This window comes from Amblyomma maculatum, chromosome 3 (assembly GCF_055883805.1).
Source record: "Amblyomma maculatum isolate TAMU_Amacu chromosome 3, ASM5588380v1, whole genome shotgun sequence".
NCBI lineage: Eukaryota > Metazoa > Arthropoda > Arachnida > Ixodida > Ixodidae > Amblyomma > Amblyomma maculatum.
This window is the reverse complement of record NC_139346.1, coordinates 127,006,511-127,030,988: the sequence shown is the minus strand read 5'-3', so window position 1 is coordinate 127,030,988 and position 24,478 is coordinate 127,006,511.

Sequence of the window (24,478 nt, the reverse complement as noted above, 5' to 3'; positions counted from 1 at the left end):
CTACCTGACCTCAAGGAAGTGTGGTGCAACAAAAACAAACATTATGAATGAAACACAACACAGGCGCACACTACCAACTGTATTAGAAAACAGAATACAAACTTTGTCTTTAATGCCCAAGCACTTCATTCTCTATACCCAAGTACTTCACATTTGCACACCTCTTTTTCCTAAGTAGATATGTCTGGCCAACAGTAAATGTTCACAACCCTCACACCCCAGGTAGCGTCCAAGCAGCAGATACTAGACCAAATCTATCACTCACGTCATCCAAACAAAACTGTCATAACTTCCACCACTTAAACACAAACTAAAAAAAAAACCACCACACATCTGGAGCTGCCACAAATTGCGTTCACTCACAATAAATCTAAAAGGCAAATCCAGTTTGTGAGTCATAATATGGAAAAAATGTATCAAGGCAACCCTTGCAATCACTGCTAACCTTGGCCAATCTGGTCAGCTGCAGTTCATTACATATTGTGATGGCTTACCGCCGCAAAGCCCCTAGAGTTGCGTGGTGCATGAGGGGAATATTGGATGGGCTGGATGGTACCCCAAGGACTTCTTGGAAGATGGATCTAGTACCGCAGGAACATACTCTAAAAGTCGTGATATGTAATGTTTTTAGAGGATAGCCTACATCTCCTTTATATGAAAAAGGGGGGGCTTGTGAAGAAGAAAGCTAGTAGAGTAAATATCATCACGTTATGTAATGAACTGCAGCTGAGCAGATTGGTCAAGAAGAGTTGCCTTGATGTGCTTTCTCCTGTTAAGACTCGTGAACTAAACTGTCCTTTTAGATGTATTGTCACCGAACATCATTCATGGGAGCTGCAAATGTGTGGTAATCTTTTAGTTTGCGTCTAAGCGGCGGAAGTTGTAACTGCCTTGTCCGGACGATGTGAGGGGTGGACTTTTTGTTATTTTGCAAACTTTTTTCAAAAGTCATGTAGAGCATTTTCTATAGTATGCCTTATGGCAAGTTTGTTAGCCAGGCATATGTGCTTGGGAAAGAAGAGTTGTTTTTGTGTGATGGTACTTTGGTGTAGAGGAGGAAGTTGTGCTTGGGTGTGAAAGTGAAAGCTGGGGTTCCTTTTTGTGTTATAATTGGTAGTGTGTGCTTGTTTAGTGTTTCTGTCTCCGTGTTTGTCTTTATTGCACCACTGTTCTGGGTATCATGCAACAATTTGCCCCACAAGCTGTTGAAGGAAGTGTATATTGTTTATAACAAATGGTGCAGTCTTCTACATAACTGAACATTAGAGCAGTACAGTGCATGCGAAATGTGTTCTGTTTTAGTGTAAAGAGATGGCTCCCTAATTTTACAGGAGTGTGCAGAGCTAGATGACATTTTGCTCACACTTTTGATACTATATAGACAAGCATCAGCCAGTGACGTCAGTGGAGATGAGGTGGCACTAGTGACAGCAGTTACTTCGGGGTGTAGGCAAAACCCTGAGCCATCTATTCTGTTTTCAAGCATAGTTCTGGATATTCCTGAAAACTGTGGTACGGTTGGTTATACCACAAGGCACAAGAAGATGGCACCTGTTTTCATATGTTTCTTACGGTCAGATAAAGATGAGAGCAAAGGGCAGCGTGAGCGCTACAAGTAGACCCTTCAGCGACCCTTCAGCGCTGCTTCAGCGAAGCAGCGATTGCCTTTGTGGCTAACGCACATTGCACATCTGCACTGCAACTTGATCAGGTAGTTCACAACTCTTGAATGTCGCACCTGTTTTTTGGCCGCACAACGAAGAGCGCAATAGCAAATACCTGCAGCTTGTGGAACTTTTGTTTTATCTACTTTCAAGTCATAAGATGTTTAATCTTAATCGAAGACAGCAAAACTGCTTGTGACCACCCATTCACTTGCAGTGCCCATGCGTTCTTACAGAAAAGGACACAAACGCTGCTGCGAAGGTAACTGCAGTTATCAGCTTTCCCCATACTGGCTAATCATGTGGTGTATCCGCGGAAAGTAGAATGGGTTCTGATTACGGTGAAAAGATTTCGCAGATACCAGGTGCCCCAAAGCTGGATCATCATGCATGACGCGTAACAGAGAAAAACAGACACTTCTGGTACTTCCAGTAAGCACCGATGGCCGGTGTCTGCGTAAGCCTCCTTGTATAGAAAGTCATCATGTAGACAAAATTGGCGGTTCTCGGTTGGGTCCTGGGCAGCATTGAAGAATGGCTTCAGGTGCTGCTCATTGTGTCGCTCTGTTCGGAAGGCGCAAGTATCGGTAAAGCTTTTAGATAAAGCAGTGATGTAATGGTCAACTTTGTCCGCGTCGCATTTCGTTCAGCCAAGTGGCAACCGGGAGAGGCAGTCCGCATCTGCGAGCCTTTCCAGGATGGGACTTCGTGCTGTCAGTTTATAAAATTACGTCTTCTTCGAATTAAAAGCTGATATGTTCACAGCTTCGAAGACCTCAGGGCGACTGATCGCATGGATACGGAAGGGTAAGAGACGTGTAATTGCGTATTGCATTATTGGAAGAGCCATGCACGACTTCGATCTACCATTATTAGAGTTGCTTCCGGCAAAACATGTTTTCTTTATCCAACGAACTCCCTATCTTTAAGACTTCTTTAAATATTTGCTCAACTTTCAGTGTAATGCTCGATAAAGGGCATCTATTATATGTGTATTAAGCGCGCATGATATCTGACATATATGTCACCTGCCTTCCTGGCGACGTCACTTCAAAAGAGCGACAGGCGTAGCGGCAAAACAATTTGCTGATACCTCCTGCTCAGACGAGAATGACGCTGATTGTACCAGAATATGAAAAGTTTCTGCACTCGAAGGCCAGTAGCGGGCTGGATTACAAGATTGGAAGCTTTTGAATCGCAGTTCACGAGTTGTGTACGCCTCTTGATTCTAAGAAAAAAGCTAGAACCGGCAAAGATGTTAACCGCGGAAGTTCTTAGAATAGAATCATGATCGTATGAGCAGCAAAGTGGAAATTTTATAGCGAATGAAATCTTGACACTGATTTATCTTCAACTGAAATTAGAGTTCTCTATATAGTTCACCGTAGTTAAAAGGTGGCGAATGTACACCTGGCAGCGGTTCTATTTTGATTCGGCATTTCAATACCTAGCGTTCATGCACCTCAGGAACTCAACAGAGCCTTTTCCCTCATTTTGCATGGGAGTCAACGCGGTGATTTTCAGTCTTTTTTTAAGATTCACCTCAGCTATTTGCTAATATTCAAAAAAATCGTTCTTTAATTTTCTTTTACATTATAGTACTCATGCATTGTTCTCGTTTGCTATGACAGGCTTCCTACTAGAATCAGCTGCAATGTATTGTGCAGATTACATTAAAGCAAATGCAAGCATTAAAGTTTCATCAAATTCTATTTGGATTGACCGGATAAACTGCGCAGTTTGAAGACCTTTTACCTCAATAACATTCTTCTCGCAGAAATGCGTCTGACAACTATTCCTTTAGTAATCGCCATTAAAAGTCCCTCCTTTAAGATATTTCCTTCAAAGCATTGTGCTTTCTTGTAAGTAGTCTTACTTAAGTAATAAAAACACTGTGCTGCTGATACCCTGTTAATGGAGCAGTCTAACTACCTTAGACGAACGATTTTCATAACAAAGGAAGTCATTCAAGTTAAGCTGGTTTAATGTTCCTTATTTTGGCATACACTAGGAAACCAAGCTAGCACGCACACGATGATTAAATATTGCTTCAGGAGAATCATTCATGGGACAACGCGATCCCACTGTAGCTTGAAAAAAAACGAACTAAGCTTCTAAATGACACGCAAAAGTGTTTTAAAATTACGAATTAGCTGACGGCTTACTTTGTCCGAAACATTTTTTTTCGGCACTTCTACTGAACAAAGCTTGCCTTCTTGTAACATACTCAGAAGACATATGCCTTGCAACGTTCCGCACCTGTGTCTATGAAACATAAAACCGCGGGACACTTCGTATCGTTTCGTATAAATCGGATAGTTTCGTTTATTAATGCTTTCACATCCACTACAAACTTGTCAGAAGTTCTTTCAATAAAGCCAACTTCATCGTCACAGTGGCGTCCCCAAACAATCTTTTTAATTATCTTATGTTAAAACGCTGGCGCCATCCATCAGTGCTGCTTTGGTGAAGCCAGCGAGTACATAAGAGGTTGCTCGGGCTGAGCATGCACGCGCATACCATTTAGACGCCATGCACTGGGCGTAAGTTATAGTTTTTGCTGAGATATGAACTCGCACAAAACTCGTAAATGCCGGAAGCAACTGAGGTCTGCTCGGGACCGCCATGGCAGATGCAGAAGCAGCATGGACCAGCACTTCGATCTTTGGCAGACGCCGTCGTGGCTGAATCAAAGTTCAAATGCCATTTTCGCCTGTCAACAATGTTCTTGGCCTGCCTAAGCAACGCGCTAGAGGATTAACATCTTCCGAGACTAAGTGGGGAGTATCAAGAGCTAAGAGCTGAGAAGAAAATCTCCTCAGGTTGACGGTGAGAAAGCGTTTACACGTGAAGGTGCACTGTACTCCGCGGTCCCGCTGTGATCTCTAGCATCAGCGCACTCTCCAACGTGCCTACTGATGAGGCTGTACAGGAGCATTATCCCGCTCAGCTCAAAGGCTACTGGCCGAGCATACTCATAAGAAGTAAAATTACTTCCTCTACAGCACTGCAAGCTTTATGGAATCGGCACACGAGCCATGTCCATTTCTTTTTCTCAATTTCCGCCATAATGTCGGTAACTTGAGTTATTTCTGTGACCCACTCAGCACGCGTCCTATCTCTTAATGTTACCCCTACCATGTTTCGTTCCATAGCCTTCTGGGTTGGTCTCAACTTAAGTAGAACCTTCTTGGTTAGCCTCCACGTTTCAGCCCCATAGGTGAGTACAGGTAAGATGCAACCGTTATATACTTTTCTCTTGAGCGATATCGGTAAGCTGCTAGTCATAATCTGCGAGTGATTTCCAAGTGAGCTTCATCCGAATCTTATTCTACTTGTTGTTTCTATTTCATGGTCAGGATCTGCGGTTGCTACCTGTCCTAAGTAGACCTATTCGCCTACTACTACCAGTACTTCACTACCTAATGTAAACTGCTGCCCCTGTTCCCGACGCTGTTGAACACCACCTTAGTCTTCTGCACATTGATTTTCAAGCCTACCTTTCTACTTTTCCTGTCTAGGTCATCAATCATTATTTGCACTTCATCCCCCGAGTTGCTTAGCATGGCAATGTCATCAGCAAATCGCTGGTTACCGAGGTATTCTCCATCTACCCTTATCCCTAACTGCTCCCATTCCAGGCCCCTGAATTAAGAAAAGGAAATGGACATTGGCAGGACGTGTAGTGCAGAGAGAAGATTACCGATGGTTGCTTAGGGTAACAAACTGGATTCCAATGGACGGAAAGCGTAGCAGGGGGCAGCAGAAAGTTAGGTGGGCGGATGAGGTTAAGGAGTTCGCAGGTGTCAAGTGGATGCAGCTAGCACAGAACCGGATTAATTGGAGAAATATGGGAGAGGCCTTCGTCATGCAGTGGGTATAGTCAGGCTGATGATGATGATGAGGATGACACGAGCCACAGAGAATAAGTGACAGATAAAGAATATAAAATCCAAGCCCCTCCGAGAAAGGAAGGCAATTAAAAATTTTAGCAACAGGTACGGAGACGCCAAGAAGTCTAAGCCAATGGGAAGACAAGTTGACATGCGTGCACAGACACCGGCGAACACAGTTTCGGTTCTCTCCGAATCCTTCTCTTCCCTGTAGCGGCCACTTTAACACATGTCGCCTGTGCTTTGGTAATAAATGCCAATGCAGCCTAAACAGTAAACTATCATAGAGCGCCAAGCAGAAGAAAATTGTGATCTCCCAGAGGACAGCGGAAATGTTAAATGTCACCGTGTTTGGTGACGACGGCTCCCGTTTCCCGATAACAGAAAGGGCGATTTTACTTCTCACGCCATAAAAGCATAACTTCTCGAACGCCGCTTTCATGTGTTTGAATGCTAGTTAGACCTTTCGATGCGCAACTGACAAATAAAAAGTAGCATAAGAACTTTTCAGCATAGCTCCTTCTTTTCTTTTAAACAATCATTTCACCTCATTTCTAAGCTGTAAACAGAACAAAATAGAAAGTTTCCTCCTGCATGGCCAGATTGCGCAACTTAATAATAGCATTGTATTGCAACAGGGAGAAATATATTTACAAAAGAGGATTAAAAATATATATATTGAAAAAATCACCAAGAAACCAGGCAATGAGAGCCAAACAATCGACGAGCTTTTTCCCCCTTCCTTGCCGTGCACGATCGCGCCACTTCGTCCTCGTCGTTCACCATGCAGTATTACCAGCCAAGGTTCACGGAATGTAGCTGGGCCAGTTCTGACATGTTTCTTGGCAACGCAGCGTGCAAGGAAACGGTGCATCGTCAAGAGGGCGCTGTAGCTAAGTAGCCAAAGTTGCTGCCTGAAAAGTGTTGCGTCTTTCTGTTTAATGCGGTAGTAAGCGACTGCATTTTGTGAAAGCACAAGACACAGATGTAACGCCCTTTTTAACAACCCCTGCCAATTACTGTGCTTAGGGGTGGCAGCTCTGATGCCACACTGATCCAAGGGTCAACTTGATGGGTTGATTGCGATCTCACCCTCCCATTCCAAATGAGGCACTCTAGGTTGCACAAGTGCTTGGCTGCTATAATTGCTCACTAGTAACAGTTCATGATTCTCATCATTTGTTCAAATATTTTTGCTGTTAAACATTTCTCAATTTCTCTAGTAACCCTACTGAAAAAACTGTATGTGAGCTGTACAAGAAAGTGTGAGAGTGAATGAGAATGTATAAGAATATGTGAGCTCTCGGGAGATTAAACATGGATTTATGAGAGCACGTAGAGCCAGTGTGCAGGAACGCATGAGATTGTACAAGTTCGTGCGAGTTTGAATGAGCCCATGAGCAAGCTCACAGAAGCACGCACAGCCACTGTGCAAGATTGAATGAGAATGAGCTGGTCACGTATTTGTGCGAGTTTGTAGAAGCACATGGAGCCAGTGCGTGAACAGATGCTCTAAGAGAGCATGCAAACTACGTGGCCATGTACATGCTTGCATGCTAAAACATTAGTCGTTGAGACTGTGTAGGTCCTTTCAATATGAAAGAGGTCAAAGTTAGAGCTTTCATATAATGATTACTTCATGATTATTTGCGACAGGTACACTTTTTCATATTTCACATTTCACAATTTTGGTCTTGGCTTGCAGCACATTTTCAACATTAGTAGAAAAGTGCTTGCTTCCTTTCATTATGCAGAAATCATTATATGACAACATGCACGCTGAGAAACAACTACTCCACATATCAAGCTTACTGTAAAACAATGTCAAAAGCGAGATACTTCAACTAGATCTAATAGCATCATTTACTTCTCTTTCAACCATTCGTTTCTGAAAATTGGACGCAGCCATAGATGCACGACAAAGGCTGTGTGCACAACACTGATGTGTTGCCTGCCAAGTAGATGATGGTCAAACTGGCAATCAAAATCTCCCTTACATTGTGTTTTGCATATGAATGGAGGCAACCCACTATAACTGCACACTATTACCACCATTAAGCATCACAAGTTTGTATGAAGAACTGGCTTGGAGTTTCATCTGTAGAAGGAAAAGTAAATGTGATAGCAGAAATGTGAAAGCCAACTCCAGTACTAAACTTCACGAGCTCATATTCACTTGTAAAGACCACAGAAAGACAATTCTCAAACGACTGAACAGCACTAACAGGTGGGATGGGAGAGAAGATGACAACAATTCTGCTTCTTTATCTTCCTTACTATCTTAGAGCACTGTTCTCTCAATCGACTCATTATAACCAACCAGCCTGACTCTCTTTTTCAGCACAAGGATAGGCTGAGCAAAACAGCTCCTACAGCCTTTTGAGTTTTGACTTGCACATCTACACCTATATGCACCATTTTTAAGTTTCCTGAGACTATAGCAAAAATTTGCTGAACTGCACTACTCTGAATTGAAGCTTTCTGCTGCGTAATGACACTTGCAATTGTTGTCCGCCTCAATGTCAAAAAAAAGAAAAAAAAGAAAGGATTGAATCGGTGATCTTAGACTAATGAAGAGATACACAAATCCTAGTACTTTATGAGAGGTGATACCAACAGTATGTGTTGCATCTTGAAGCTATGCACACTATACACATATATGCTGAATCATCATATTGCAAGGAAATGTATTTTAGATGGCATATTTTTCAGTGTAACTGTAGGCTGCGTCACGCGAGATGCATTGAGGAAAGCTGCACGTGCAACTCCACGAATATATGTTGCGCAGTTTCCACCAGCAGTGCATAATCATTATGCTGCATGGAAAGAGCAGCTTGATTGCTTTAGCTTTTTTACTGTATGCTGTAGGCCACAGAGATAAGTTGAAATATTTGTATGGTCAGTTTCTTAATTGAAGTAAAGAGCGTGCAAACACCCCACAGTGCCTTCACTTGAAGCTTGACCGGTAAGCTATTTTCGCACATCGCATATCTTTCCTGATTGAGAGTTCACCCCACTGTCCTTGCTTTTGCTATAAGCTACAGGCATTAAAAAATTTCGTCACCATTTAAGAGTTAAACACTGAAGTAGTGAGGCACATATCACACAAGAAATGATCGCTCTCAGGTGACCAGTCGGAACTGACAGCCATAGATGTGGCGCCCATAAAGGAACAGCGGGCGAGCCGAATTGGGCTCGCCCACTGTTTTTATGAGCGAGCACAATTCAGCATCTTCTGTTTCCAAACAAATCACTTGATCTGTAAAACGCCGTATAGTCTTTCAATATTAACAAACAAACAATTGCCACTGTAACTGTTTATGAACAAGAGTTTTCGCAAGGAACTTGGCAATGAATTTGGGCCAAAGCACCGATTCGCCGAACCACAGACCGCGGTCAACCTAACGTCCATGACAAGCACAGCACGCAGTTAGTTTGTCCAGCATCGCGAGAAAAGAAGCGAAACTTTTTCGCTAGCACTGCTAATTTTTGAATGTGCAAGCTACAGGCGCGTATACACGACAAACATGCAGCGTTAGCGCGTAGACGCCCGACATCGTGCTTGCCACTGTTCGGCGAGCAGCAAAGTCGTTAGGTCAGCGACTTCCGAAACCGAAACAAGTCGAAACCAGACGAGGCAGCCGAAGCGGATCGAAGTGCTAGCCGTAGCCATTATGAGTTGGTGGCGTCGCCCCCTTTTCTCTTGTGAGCTGTTGGGGGGCTGGCGGCTTCATTATTTCGAGATATACGAGGCACAGAGCGCAACAAAATAGCCCGTGCGATGTGCAGAAGCGTGGTAAGGTTGTGTGCATACCTGTGCAAAAAGTGTGCTCGCGTGCCCGACAGGTAGTGCGTTTCCTTTGTGAGCTCTCACTGCAAACACTACGCTGACGACGGGACTATTGGAGGGCGGCCACCACCCGGCATACATTTGACTTCTCGGAGGTAAGCTAATTTCCATCTTCCCTGTACATTCTCCTAAAAACTTTGCGCAGAAATGATGATGCATGCCAACACAGCGCTAGTTCGTAAACATCAAGACGCGCATGTCATTATAACATACGGTAGTTTGCTTTTGACGAGGGAAGGGTGAATGCGTTTGCAGTGTCTAGGAAAAGAGACAGTTAGTGCCAGGGGCTGCACGCTCAGAGTAGAATATGCCGTACAAATCATCACTCGTAAGATCATTGCGGGGTGCACGATGCTGGCGCCTACTGCAATTCAGCCTTCGGCAAGAATTTAGAATGGGCCAGTTCCAAGTGCCTCGACCCGGGCCTTATGTTGCGCTGCAGTTGAAGATCCGGCGCTTGTGCAGTTGCAACCACACGGATTGAATAAGCGGTAAAACCTACCTGCGTTACAACAGGGCTAGATAATTATTCTTATGTTCCATAAATATTGCGGATTACGAGATATGGAGCCGGCGAACATGCAACGGCAGTATGATTCAGCAGCAACCATACTTAAACTCCATTGTCGAGCCTTGGGTAGTAGAAGGGGAAAAAAAAAAGTTTTGACCTATTTTGAATTTTTTCGCCTGATATTTGATATTTTCTTGATATTTTCTTTTTCATACTTTGGTCGTGACTGAAGTAATCCCCAAAAACTACTAAGCGCATATAAATGACAGACACCAAACTCAGACCTTCAGTCCAGAATTGTCAGTAAGGTGTAAAGGTAATTATGCATTCAACAGTACCAATAGTATTGATTTTCTTGTTTAATTATTTACAAATGAAGCGAAAAAAAATCTGACCTAATGCTGAGATGCCCCATTGGCATCTTCTCTAATATGAAATGTGAATCAAAATGTGCAGTTTTTCCGTACTCAGTATACCACTGATTCATCACAGATGTGAGAATATGAAATTCATGCAAGTTTCAAAATGAAGAGTGCATGCAGAATTCCAAGCAAAACAAGCCTTTGCTTAAAATATCATTCAGTTGTGGTGTTTTTGTTTAAATTTATGCATGTTTTGTAGAAGCAACGGCAGATGTTGATATAGAATTAGTGTTGTGTCTGGATCTAGATTATGAATGGCTACCACATTTATGAATTTCTTGGTTGCCACATGCACTTCCAGACATTGTTTGAACAGTCACATCACAATCTGCATACTGCGACTTCCTTTTATTTGAGAATAGTGCCAAAGAAATTTTACCCTGCTTGCCCGCACTCGGCAATACGAAAGAGTGGCATAAACTGTTGAGGTCAATGCCATATCAAGAAGCAGCGGGAGAAATGCAGACCTATTACAGGTTTAAAAACATCTGGCACGTGTAGACGAAGCACGGGCTAGCACACAGAATAACAGGCAATTCTTCTGTCAGTTCATGGGCACCACCTACTTGCGCTGGCATGAGTTCCAAACGCAATCGGGACACAATCTATCTATACAGGATGCAGGTGCTCTTTTGCGGAGCAGGCAGACCACTTCACTTCTGGGATTGTAATTCACTGTATGTGCAGAGGAAAAGCAGGTGAACGTGTCTCTGCTGGCATATGTCGCATTGCCTGCTGTCATCCATTTTACTTTCAATATGTGCGAATGACAGGAATGCTCATAGCACAAGTATAGTGAAGACACTGATCTGCGCCATTATGGAAATGCCAAGATGTTAGCATGGGCAAACATCTCTTTGCATCACCGCGAAGCTTGCTAAGGCTCAGTTCAATGTACGAGCAAGCTAATACAATGCGGGAATATGTCAGACAGCTCTTTAGCTATGGGCCTACGCAACTGCTGCCATACCTTTAATGAGAACTCTTGATTAAAAGGCAACATTTTACAAAGAGGAAAGTAAATGATAAGTGACATTTCTTTTTTCATTTAACAAAGCTTGTGGTCACAGTGAAGAACTCATGCCACGATTGTTAATATGCCTCTACTGCCCCATTTGTAAAGCAAGCATATTGAAATTCTCGAATGAGCATGGTTACAGTCGTGAGCAGCTCTGTTAGATGTATGTCCATAAGGGTGGCATATTGTTTCATTGTTCATAAGAATTCTAAACAATAGGTGGTTTGGAACTTAAAGGAGAAAGAACAGAGAAGCTGGCTGTAGAGGCAGAAATACTGCAAATGGTGGGTGGTGGACAGGTGCCCAGCTGTCGTGATCTGCACTTTGCAAGGAGCCTCGTGCTACTCATTAGCCGCAGCTTGGCCATACCCAGCTTATATAAGCTTGGCTTGTACAAAACATGCCTGCAAATGTAACCCTCTTCAAGGCTACCTGCACCCTACTGTGGGGGTTTCAGTGTTTAGGGCATTTGACTAGTGAGCTGGGTGACGCGGGCTCGGTCCGAGCCGGGGTGGTTACATTTCGGTGGTAGCAAAACGATAAGTCCCCATGTGCTGTACAGTGTCAGTGCACATTGAAGAAGTGCAGATCGTCAAAATTATCCAGAGCTACCTACTATTGCTGACCCTCATTGTCTAAGTTTCTTTGGCATGTTGAACCCTGTCATCAAATCAAGGTTGCCTACTGTTAGCGTTAGTAGATGACCTCCATAAGGCCACAAATACTGCCCCTCACCACTTTCCGAAATTTCGTTGTTTTCAACTCAACTCAGGTTACTTACAGTTTGATGACCCCTTTTTCTGAAACAATAGCAGTTCACGAGCTCACTCCCATGCAGTGAACTCTCAGAAAAGTGCTGATTTGGTCATAAACATTTTTTTCATGAGAATTTGGTCAGTCATATGACCATTGAAAAGTCATCTGTTGATATGTTCATGTGACAAGCTAGGTAGCTTTATAGATGGCTTGGATATGATATCAGAAGTGCTATGATGGTTAACTATGCTTAGTGTCTGCAATACCTTCATGATGAATGTGGTAAATGCAGATGACATTTTGCTCCACTTTTATTTCACCAGTGGGTGCCTGGTGAGTTTCAGTGCAAGCTATTGATGTTTCACTTTCCTCATGCAGTTTACATAGCTGTGGAATCCTCACAATAGCAGAAGTATCATATTTATGGTTCACTAACTACTGTTTCTTTTTAATATAAAATAAGTAAATGCGCCGTCAGAAACCCTGGAGTGCAGCGTGCTATTCACCTGGACACCATAGATATTTTAATCATGCCATACCCCTTTGTTACTTTCAGTTTTCAGTTCTACAAGTCTTGATCACGGTAGCACATCATTATACTCGGGGATAACTGTGGCTATGCAGCTGAAGTTAGGCAGGAAGGAAGAGGCAACATACCTCTTTCCCCTTGCCATGTAGAGTGGGTTACTTCACCCCTAGTGACCTTGCATTAACTCTCCAACTTCCTCCCTTCACTTCAGTCCAGTACACTACTAGCCAAAATAGTGAGTAAACCACTCTTCACGGCAAGGGGACAGAAACTTTTCTCCTTTTCTTTCGTACCTAGACTCGGCTGCATAGCCCCAAAACATTGTCCCCATGTACAGCAAGATTCAATGCCACATTTCTTCTCAGTGTCAGAGCACCCTCTGCTTGCTCTGTACCACCCTTGCAGCAGCCCAGTGTTTTGTTTACCATAGAAAATCATGTCTGTGCAAGCTGCTTTGGCATGGAGAGCTGCATATCTGAGCCAACTTTCATGCTTTATGATGAGGCTCTCATTGATTGGCTTTAAGTTCCATGAAACGTGGTTATGTGTGTTGATTAGTGTCACATGAAGTAAAATTTCACTGACTAAAATACAATCATAAGGATGTAATTTGGGTGAGTTGGTAAGGTGTCATCTTGAAAGTAGCAGCACGAAAAAAAAAGGACGTGAAAAGAAGCAAGCAGATGCTAACTCGCAACTAATGTTTATTGATGCAGATATGAAATATATAATGCCAAGCAACACTGCAAACCGCTCAATCACCAATAAGCAGAGAGCAAAACATGAATCACTAAAACTTCCGAACGGTTCCATTTGAGTAGATATAGGTAGAGGTCAACTTGGCTGTGCATTGTAAGAATGCACTGGTTGCTTTCAGTTTCTTTCTGTTGTGCACATTCTGGTTGTCATCCATTGCAAATCAGCTGGGAAATCATTGAAGCTAGACATATTTTACAACTAGGTAAAGAATGTGTTAGTGAGCCATCCATCATGTTACCATGCTGTGAGTTGGGTCATCTAGATAGGGAACTGTTCTTAAATTTTAGCGATTCATGTCTTGCTTTTTGCTTATCAGTGATTGAGTGGTTTGCGTTGTTGCTCGTCTTCTTTATATATTTCATGTGTGCGTCAATAAACATTAGTTGTAAGCTAGTGCCCGTATTGTCTCCTTTCATACCCTTGTTTTTTCTTGCTGCTTCTTTAAAGATAAAATACAATCTTTGCTACTTCGATCATAAAATGAATTTTAATGAAGTTCCACATCTCTTAGAAAAGTAGTATTGTAGTTGCAGGCATGCATTAGGCTCTTCAGTACCAATTAAGGTGCTCGCGCGATGTAAAGCATAAAGAAAGGGAGGGCTTGTCTGATCTCGAACCTAGTGGGAACTGGTGGATTATGGATTATGGTTAAAATGCACTTGCAGTTAAAGTCAAGTAAATGCTTTTTATTTGTAACTAGGGGCACTGTGATGCCTGACTTGCTCTTTTGCCAGGCTGGCGACGAGATGGAGTGAAAGGAGTTATTTTATTTCACTGTTGGTATGTCACGGGTGATGTCAACATTGTTTCTTCTCTGGCATTGTAGGCAATCGCCCTTCAACTAATTGAATCTCAAAGTGAACTTTTGAATTAAAAAATAATAATTTAAGATTATTTAGCAGCCAGAGGGAAATTTCATGCAGTGACCTGCACCAGCATGTCGCGCATCATTTCAAGAAAAAAAGAACAGTATTGTGGTGTTCCTAATCTGTGCCTTTATTTCTTGCTCACAAAGCCTCTGCATGTACGTGTTGCACCATATTACGTTTACACTAATTTGTTGGGTCATGGTACTTTTTACCTTGCAGCAAGTTCCATGTGGCTTCGTAAGCAATGGCTCCTTCAAGCTCTATACCCTTTGCAGGAATTGTGCTGTGCTGTGGTGGGCAAGAAGCAGGAAATTGATGTAAGTACTGAAGACATCTTTCAGTATGTGCAGTTTTTTATTTGCCTAACCCACTACTGCATTTGTGACCCCTCATGTTTATTTTGACATTTAGGTTTCTTCAGCGTTTTCTTTGCTTGCTGCCGTTGCTTATTGGCTATGAAATTTGGCTGTTGAGTTTGAGAATGCTGAGTGGAATGGTGCCGGTGGCCTGTTGATGTGGGCAAAATGCTAATTTGCCTGCCCACATTTGTTGCCACTGCATAGCTTGAAGAACGTTTGTGGAAGAGGGCTCTAGAAATTAACCCAGAGCCCTCCTTCATGATGTCTCTCATAGCTCATGTTCAGCTTTAGAGTAATAAAATGACATTGAGGACAAGCTGAAGCTGTCTTTTATTATAAATTACTGCATTCTATCCACTAAAGTGCTACTTACTGAAAATTCGAGCTTACTTTAAGATAGGAAAAGCCAGAAGTTTTGAAACAGATGTCATTACCAGCTGATTACATAAGTTCTACATGATGCATCCATACTTTATTGGGCACACGCCCCAGAGGCTGGGCTGGTAAGCCATTCCCTTCAATATGATGATCATGGAGTGTGGTTTACACAGGCCTTTGATATCATTGAGTACCCTTGGTTTTCAGGAACTATTTCAAGGAGCTTTGGAACTCCTGAAATTATTTGCTTCCTAAAATTCTCAAAAAGATTGCATGGTTTTTCTCTAAAAGCGAGCCTACAGGAAAACTAAAAGTGCACTTCAGAGGGAACAATCGAAGAGTGCATGAGCTTATAAAATATAAACCCAAAGTGACAGCCTGGCATGCGTCCAGACCATGGTTACAGGTGGCTCTCTTTTTCGCAGTTGCCACCTCTCTTGTCCCTATTTAATTTTTCTTTTTTTTCAGCATGTTCGTCTTTGTTTTCCTAAATTTCACACTATTATGCAAAACTGCTGTGAATAAATTTTTCTCAAATTGGAACTCCTTGAAGACCTTTCTGGAGGGTTGTTTCTCTGGTCTTCCTGTCTTCAACTAGACCCGTTGATGGCTGCTTTCTTATAAATCAGCTCTGACAAATTTTCTCTCTAAAAGGCCCCCCTGCACTTTTTTGGTAGCTAAACTGAGTTTGAATATAATTTGTATGTAAAGTGAAAAGAGAAAACAGGGCAGTGTTATTGATAATACTATGCCATATGTAATCATAGACCATGAATGAAGTATGGGGTTTTTCTGGCAGAATATTTCTGCAATGTTTCTCTGCTCAGCGCAAACCCCTTCACTGTGGCGGCCAAACATGTTTAGGGGGCAGAAATAGGTGGCTGCCAGGAGACATTTCTTGTGACAATGACCACATCCATTACCTGCTCCACTCAGTAACAAAATTCATAACCCCCCCCCCCCCCACTTCTGCCCTTCTGGTTTTCAATAGTGAAGGCATGCTCCTCGTCAGATTCGTGCATAACATAAGGTTTGATACAGAAATATTCAGCATTGCACCCAACTTCTGCCCCAAAGGGAATTGGGAGGATATTTTTGCATGTCTTCAGTGCACAATCACGTGATACATCAGTGACATAGCCTATATGTTACGTACACATGTCTTGTGGAGTTTGTATTCTTTTTTTCCTTGAAAGAGAAGCGCTGCTCAGTCAAAAAGCATGACGCAAGGGAATTTAGAGTGAGCGCCGATTCTGTGCATTTGCTATCTTTTGCTTAGCTTTCATTCTTTTTCATCCGGTGGTTTAGTGGCGTTGGTGGTATTCGAGCAATGCAAGGACACGGAGTCAAGAGTCTGCTTCTTCACAGTGCGCTGCAGGGATTGCGCATTTGCTTTCCTCATTGTAATGAAAACATGCAAGGCTAGTGCATGAGTTACTTGCACACACGCACGCCACACACATTCTGTTTTGCAGTGGCAGAAAAGAAATAACTGTCAAGACTGAGAGCATCTTCTAAGGGCACATAAACGTTGGCATTTGAAGTTAAGCTGTAAATTCATAAACGATGTGGCTTAGCTTATGAACCAACAATTTTCCGGCACTATCGTTTCACACAACGGGTTTAACTTAAGGTACAAAGGTGGCCGATCGAGCCCTGTGCTCTAACGCGCTGCGCACAGAAGCAATAAAATCTTGAGCGCTCCCTATACTGCTGCTCAGGTCAAAGCAACCCAAACCTCGTTGAAACAAAAGTGACGTGGCTATGTCACTCCTGCATGTCATGCATGGGCTCTTTTTCATTCTACTGGGAGGGAGTGCGAAAAGGGTTGCCTGGTCTGTGCGGGAAGGACGCAAGGATGCTGGGATGTTGGCCGTCCTGTAAAATGAGTGGCGGGTGGGAAGGGTGAGTGGAGGTAATGGAAGGGGAGTCTAGCTGTCCTGTGAGCTAAACGCACAGGAGTATGCATGCTTTCTTTTTTTTTATTTAGCAGTGCGGAAAAAATGAATGAATCGAGGGGGGAGGGGGGAGGGCAGGGTGGCCAACGCAGGCAGCACGGTTTCAAGTGAGTGATGGCTTGAAGCTGCCTCGGCAAAGCACAGAGCAGTGTGCATGCTTTCTTTTTTTGTAGCACCGAAGGTTTGACTGCTTCTGTGTCCGCACATGGGCCGGTTTTGTACCTTGAGTTAAGCCCCCCATGTGATACAAGCCTGAGTCGCTTTGGGGCGTTAAACCCCATAAAGCAAACCTTGTGTGAAACATCTTGTATAATTTCATTGCTTAATCCAAACGTCAAAGTTTACGTGCCCTTTAGAAGATGCTCTGTCTTGACAGAATTACTTTTTTTCGTGCCACTACAAAACTGCATGTGTATGGGCACGTATGGGCATGCGTGTGTGCAAATAACTCTCACTCTGGTACTCAATATATATGCAGCCCCGCACACGGCAAGTACTCTTGCACATTTTTTTAGACTGCAGAAAGCAAACGCACCATCCCGGCGACATGCCGCGAAAAAACAGACTCACGACTACAGAATCCCGCATCGCATTGCATACCAGCCGTTCCACCAAACTATCGGAAGAAACAGAACGAAAACAAAAAATTGCAAACGCACAGAATCGGTGCGCACTACACTCGCGCACATCGCGTCTTTTGACTGAGCAGCATGCCTCTGTAAAACAAAAAAATCTAGGAGATATGTGTATGTGACATATAGGCTACATCACCCATGTGTCACGTGACTGTGCACCCAAGATGTGCAAAAATATTCTGCCACAAGGATTTTGCTATATAATATAGGTGACGCATTGAGTTTTGCAAAGGGTCCAAGTTGTTTATTGTGCTCCTTCTTTCACCCTGGCCAATTCAAGGGGTGAGAGGCACTTAAGAGCACAATTACCTACTATAATCTACATGATCTCGAATGGGCCAGGTGCAGCAGACAGCTTGTGAGATTGAGTATAGTGACAGGAAATCTTCACTTCATAAGAATACATTGACTTGAACGCCACCTAGCCCTGAATGCCTGCTTTTCATTTATTGGCAGGTATGTGACCTTGAGGGCTCATAGACTGGCACTCAACTTTTAAACACATGACATCTTATCATTTGCTCTCTCTGTGGGCTTTGTTCTGCGGGTTTACAAGCTTTTTACTAAAGTGGAGACAGTGAGTATGCACAGATCTGTTTTCTGAAGCATTGGCTGAGTGACAGCCCAGGTCAACCCTGGTTAACTTAGAACTTCTAGCACATTATTTTTTCTGGGTATGGCTTTGGCATCCCTCCTGTCATCCCAGCTTCTAACACCAAGTATGCATAATCATGGTCTATCACTAACTCCAGTGCTGTAGTTGATCATCACATACTTCTGTGGTGCTGCACATTTTAAGTTGTCGCTGTACATGAGCAGTGTTTCAGAACCGACTTAGTTCTGAGCTACGGTACAAATTTGAGGACTAATAGTAAGTTTGCTCTGCTTGGTGGCTTCCACAGACAAGGACACACTTGTGGGGAAGGCATGTTGCGTACATACCTGCAGCCAACCCTTCCGATTTTTTAGAAGACTTCAGATGTTTGACCAAACTTTCTGATTGCACGATCACTGCCCTAAATCGTCCGATAAGGGGCTTCTGCCTGCAAAGAATGGCTTTTGCGGAACCAGCACCGAGGAATCAGCAGCCGCATTATAATTTCGAGCATCTCCATCAGAGTCCACACTAGCACCATCGGCATCATTGGCTAAGCAGGAAATCAATCAAACCAGACTTTAGCCGAGCAAGAGTAGGTGTCGCTGGCTGCGAAAACAGTTGGTGTACTGCGTTTCTTGTAGGCAGCGATGCACAGCTAATAATGCCACAGTAGATATAGATGCTGTGCTGGCTTCGCTTTCGATCTCAGCTAAGGGCAGCCACTCAGTGTACTTGAGGTTAAAGGCTTTGCCCAAATGTCATGTTATCTGATCCTTCTTATTGAGCTCAGCCGCATGCCTTGTGTTACTAAGCTGCTCTATGCTCAGCAATAGCGTGATGGCTCTTTTTTCAGAACCAACGCAGCCAACGACGGTCACAGATAAAATTACGTGTGAAAGGGCTAGTTATGGTTTTGCATTAAAAAATTTTAACAGCGCTCCGGTGGTACTGAGAGAAAACTGGTGGTGGACATGCAGATCAGTTTTGCGTTGGTTACAGAAACGTAGTGAGAACATTTGGTGGCGGCCTGCAGATATCTCGACGGACGCACACCTTTAGACATGCATTGCATGCTTGCTGCTGCATGTGTTTATGCTTAGGATGTTTAGATTAGGACGCATCAGACACTGCCTGAAAGTAGCAGCCGCCTCCCCCTTTTGTACACAAATGCTGCCTCACCCCCCCCCCCCCTTTTTGCAGTCTTCCCATTTTTGGTCTTAGCAAGTACGTATAAAGGAAGCTGGGCCCACTAGTAGCGCGATTGAGCCTTGTGAACAATGTCAACATCTGTGCTACAGGCATCAATGGCTTGCTTGTCACATCAGGGTACTATGTACTCTTCGGATACACGGTGCTGTCAAAGCGGTTGGTTCACTTTTTCTGTGGAGAGATATTCACAGTAGGCAGAAGGCATGGCTTTTCAAGTGCAGTGACCATTGTGGCTCCAAGCTTTGTTTGGAAACTGAAATCAGCGAGTTGAATTTGTTGGTTTGGGTGTATATGTAACGAAGAAACACGCATATCTTCTTCCCTCTCCCCTGAGCCCTGCAAGCTCAAAGATCCAGTGTAGCAGCAACTTCAAATCAAATCTTAATAAAGAAATTTGGTCACTAAATTTCACAGCATTTCTCAATGCATATGTCATGTTCTACATGAACAATATCACAGCAGCAGCGACATTTTGCCTAACATTAGGCGTTTTCAGCTGTTTTTCACAGCTGCCTTTTCATGCAGCCTGGGAAACATGTTCTGTTAGCCTGTGAATATCGAGTTTGCTTCTGAATGTTCAGAGGACTTGACATTAGGACATGAGTGTTTTGCGTGTGGAATAGTTAATTCAAATTTTACCCTTGTGGCCGAATTCAAAAACATGTCTCCACTCGACGCTACCTCAGCTCCATAAAGTGCAGAAAACAGTCTTTTCTCTACTTAAGGTTCAGTTCAGATTCTTGAATGCTTTTCAGCATTTCCTCCGACCTACCCTTCAGAAATATTTCTCCACTCCAGACAGCACAAGTGGCATACGGGGCAAGACTAATGGCGAATTCAAGTGGGAGAGCAGGCGCCCTCGAGAGCACTTCAAAAGTGCTCTCAGACAAGCGGGTGCCCTCCAGTGGTAGAGCAGGAGTAGAATCACTGGCTTCCAATGGTAGAGGAGGAGGTCTTTTCCTTTGCTGAGAGCACCTGAATGCACTCCCGGCTGCTCCCTCATCTAAAGCGAGTGTAGAGGAAGTCACATGACATAAAGCGGTGTATTCGCATCATCTTTTTTCTTTTCTCGAGTCGGTGACGCTCTAAATGGCGGCTGCAAAGCATTGCTAAGGTTTGAGAGTCACTGCTGGCATCGAAAGGGCCAAAGGAGGCAGATCGCCGCGCTGTGAGAGCAAAGGCATGCAAAGCAGTTCTACATGGAGTGTTTGCTTCTCCTCGGGTTGCAACGGCTGCTACTGCGGGTAGGCGCAGAATGCTGGGGAGGGAAGTGCGGTCACAATGGTCGTGGAGTACTGCTCTCGACACGCAGAGAGCGTTCCCGTGGGAGGAAAGTTACACCCTCGCTCGGCGTGCTCCTGTACTTCTCTGTACTGCTCGGCACCTCTGCTCTCGTCCCCCCAACCGAATGGGCCATAAGGCCAAAATTTGGCCCGGAAAGTGCATGCCACTACGTGTAACATGCTCATTTTCTAATGTCAAGTCCTTGTGAACAGCATCCACAAGCTGCCTCAAGAGTCACAGGCTAGTAGGCTGTGGCGGCCGCTTTTCGATGGAGACTAAAAGCAAGGCGCCCATGTGCGGTGCGACATCAGTGCACGATAAAGAACTCCAGGTGGTTGAAATTTCTGAAGTCCTCCACTATAGCATTTCTCATAGCCTGAATCGCGAAAAGTCACAGCCTAGTAAAATATGTTTTGCAGACTGCATGAACAAGGCAGCTGTGAAAAATGGCTGAAAACTGCTCGAACTGCTGTGAACTCTAGTGACCTAGTTGCATATTTGCCCTCTGAGGGCTCAGCGGCGAGCGTTGAGCACATGTGAGGTTCAAAGAAGCATGTTATAGCGCATGCACCCAAGGCAACAAATTTGTCTTTCCAGAAGCAAATGCCGCTTCTGTTTCCAAGCAAGCTAGGAGCTTTAATTTTAAGCGCACTTGAAAATCCATGCCTTCCACCAACTGCAAATATCTCTCCACAGCTAAAAAGACAGAATTGACCCCCCCCCCCCCCTTCAACACTGCATCTAGACATACAAGTATATTTGAGGCAATCAGAAAGCCATTGATGTGTGCAGCACAGGTGTTCCATGGCACAACTGCACCTCCGGTACCTCGCTGTCTTCCTATTTACAATATGACATTCCCCACGATTGCACCACTGTCCACAGTGGTTCACAGAAACCATTGCACATGTTTCATTTGCTGTTAGCCATCAAATGCTTTCTGCAACTTGGCACTCGGCGTGCTCTGAAATGTTGCTAAGGTATCTGGTGATGACTTGAAATGTGTTTACACCACAGTAGCGTAATGCGATGATCAACTACAGCATTGAAATCTGCAACTGACGATAGTTATCCATGCTCAACGTCAGCCGCAGAAACTTAGGAGGCTTTTCTTGGTCGTACTTGAAACGATGTTTCAGTATTTTCGAATCAGATTGAGGTTCTCGGAGCCAATGCTTCAGAGTGTGGGTCTGTGAATCCTTATTGTATCCACTTTCATGAAAGGCTTGGTATGCAGTAGAACGAAGTCTGCACAGTGTGTGAAAGCTGCGATGCCTCATGTTTGCAAGTGGAAGTCTAGGTGTCCCCGTAGTAGTGTCATTGCCACTTATAGATGCTCTGTTTTCTCATGCACTCGAGGAGCAATTCAAGTGGAGCTTAATTTAAAAAAAAAGGGCCTCAAGGACCGCTTGGAGTATAGGTGTTAGTCATGGCATGTTTGTGAATATCAGTTAACCTGATTCCTATGCACTGTTTCCACTGCCTCGGGTGGTTAGGGTATTTCTCGACCTTATTGGAAGGAAGGCTGGGGGGCCGTCATGAATCCTAACCAAGCTTTTAGTAAACTTGGGGAGAGTTGTGCCACTTCTACATGGCATTCTCGATCACCATTGAAAGATTCCATCATCTCACTAAGCTCTTGTACCCCGCTATTGCCATTGATAACTCGCTGCTGGGCTCAAGTAATACTCGTGCACTTTTGAATATGTGTTATCAACTGTTTTTGTACAAGTTGCAATGATGACATACTTTCCATACTGTTCTGTGTGCAATTTTGTTTTTATTCTGTGATCATATATGTAGAATTGCATAATCTTTCATTTCAGGTTTGGTTTTATTCCTAGCCCTGTGTGCTAAGCCATATCCTAGAAGGTACACTTCTATTTCTCAAAGTCCATTTAAATCTCCAGTTCTGCTCTGCTCTGTTCACTCTAGTTATTGTAGCTTTCCATGAAGCAGTGCTCAGATGTCTTTGATAGGATATGGTTCAAAGACCCTTGAAATATCTGTTCGACTAAGGTATTAGATTTTGTGGTGGACTGATGCTGCACGCCTGTATTCTTGTGTCAGTTCGTGATATTTCTGTAGTTCAGAATCGAAAATTTTGAACTGTTATCAAATAAAAATAGAGCACCTAATTACCACTTTCTCAGAATGTTTTGTAAAGACAGCTGAATTTTCGGATTTTGGAATAGAGTCCTGCTTTTTTTTGCATTTTGCAGACGTCACCAGTGAAAACCTGTATCCAAGCTCGAATCCAACAGGCCAAGAGCAGCTGAAGAAGGAAACCTGCATCCAAGCTCGAACCTGGTGGACCGAAAGCAGATGTTTTGTGACCACAGTGTATCAGCCAATAAAGCCAATCCAGGTGACCACATGTATCTTTTGGAAGCTTGCATTCTTTGCACTTGAGACTTATTTCATGGAGAGCATCATTTCTGCAAAACATTTTGTGTCATAACTGTAGCAGAAACTGATTGAGGCCTTGCACAAGGACTAAAGCTGGCATATTAGTATTATGCACAACACAAACATGAGGTGTGATGTAGGAGCCTTGCAACCATGCAGAGTATCACCATAGCATGGTAGCATTCCCATGCTGAATGTCTCATCGTCTGAGATCAGACTAATGTCTTGTACCTTCAGAGTGCACTCATTCCTTGCACTAAAGGCCCCAATATAGTCCGACGTTTTCGACGCGACTGGCTAAGTCTGCGATGTTAGCCACGGCACGTCGGCTACGATGGGCGCGTCAAAAAACTGCCGCTTCTACAGTCTGGCGCGGCTAGCGTGCCCGATGCCGCGGCGCGCATGCGCACAAGACGCGCTCGAGGGCTGGTACGTTTTCAGGGTTCATTTTCGAGCAGACGACAGGGCACCTACAGGGACCTGGCTGCAGTCTATCAAGGCACTAAATACTGTTGTGATCAAGGCAATGACGCGATGTGTTTACTGCGAATGTTCAAATGGCACAAGGCATTTACAGCCAGCCGTGGAGACGTCCAGCCCAGCAACGGCCTGAGCCCGCGCCGCCGACGGCTACAGACGGAACGATGATTGTATACATGCGTGTTTTACTGAAGACTAATCAAAATTTAAGTATATGTACGATTACAAAGGAGTTAGAGGTTACACAGTAATGAGGATCACTTTCTCGGCTGGCCGCAGTTCCTGTAAAATTCCATAAATTTCGCGAATTCCCTGGTTGTTGAGCCACTGACGTCCCGTGAGGCCAAATCGAGCACGGCCTTCGATTCCGGCGTGTACCGGTCACAACTCTATGCGAAGCCGCTTCCGCAGTTTTTGGTATTCTTCCTATGAATGTACTGCAGATAAGTGAAACAACGCCATCGTTACACCACCTAGAGCAATGCATTAAAACGAGCATGGCACACGCACCGCAGCGAAGAACTCACAGCTGTGCCCAACCGCACTACTGACAGTTTGCATCGCAGGCATTTTTCTTTCCTCTGAACGTCTCTGTATAGTCAATCCGCTTGGTATCGTAGATGCAGGACCGCCCTCGAATTCTTTCTAGCAGCTTTTCCGCAACAGTGTCTGAAATGCGCGCGTGGTTATAGCGCGGTCTCTGTCTACATGCAAGCCGCCATCTTCACTGCGCGTGAGGAATGCTAGAATGTGTGGCCGACGCGGCTGACGTGGTCGGCGAGAAATAGGCGAGATTCTATTTGGGCGTCGGCGATGTTGGGCCGCGTCGGCTCGCGCTCGCTACGTCCATCACGCCGTGCCGTTGGATCATAGACCTCGGTTTTTCGCCGACGTAAC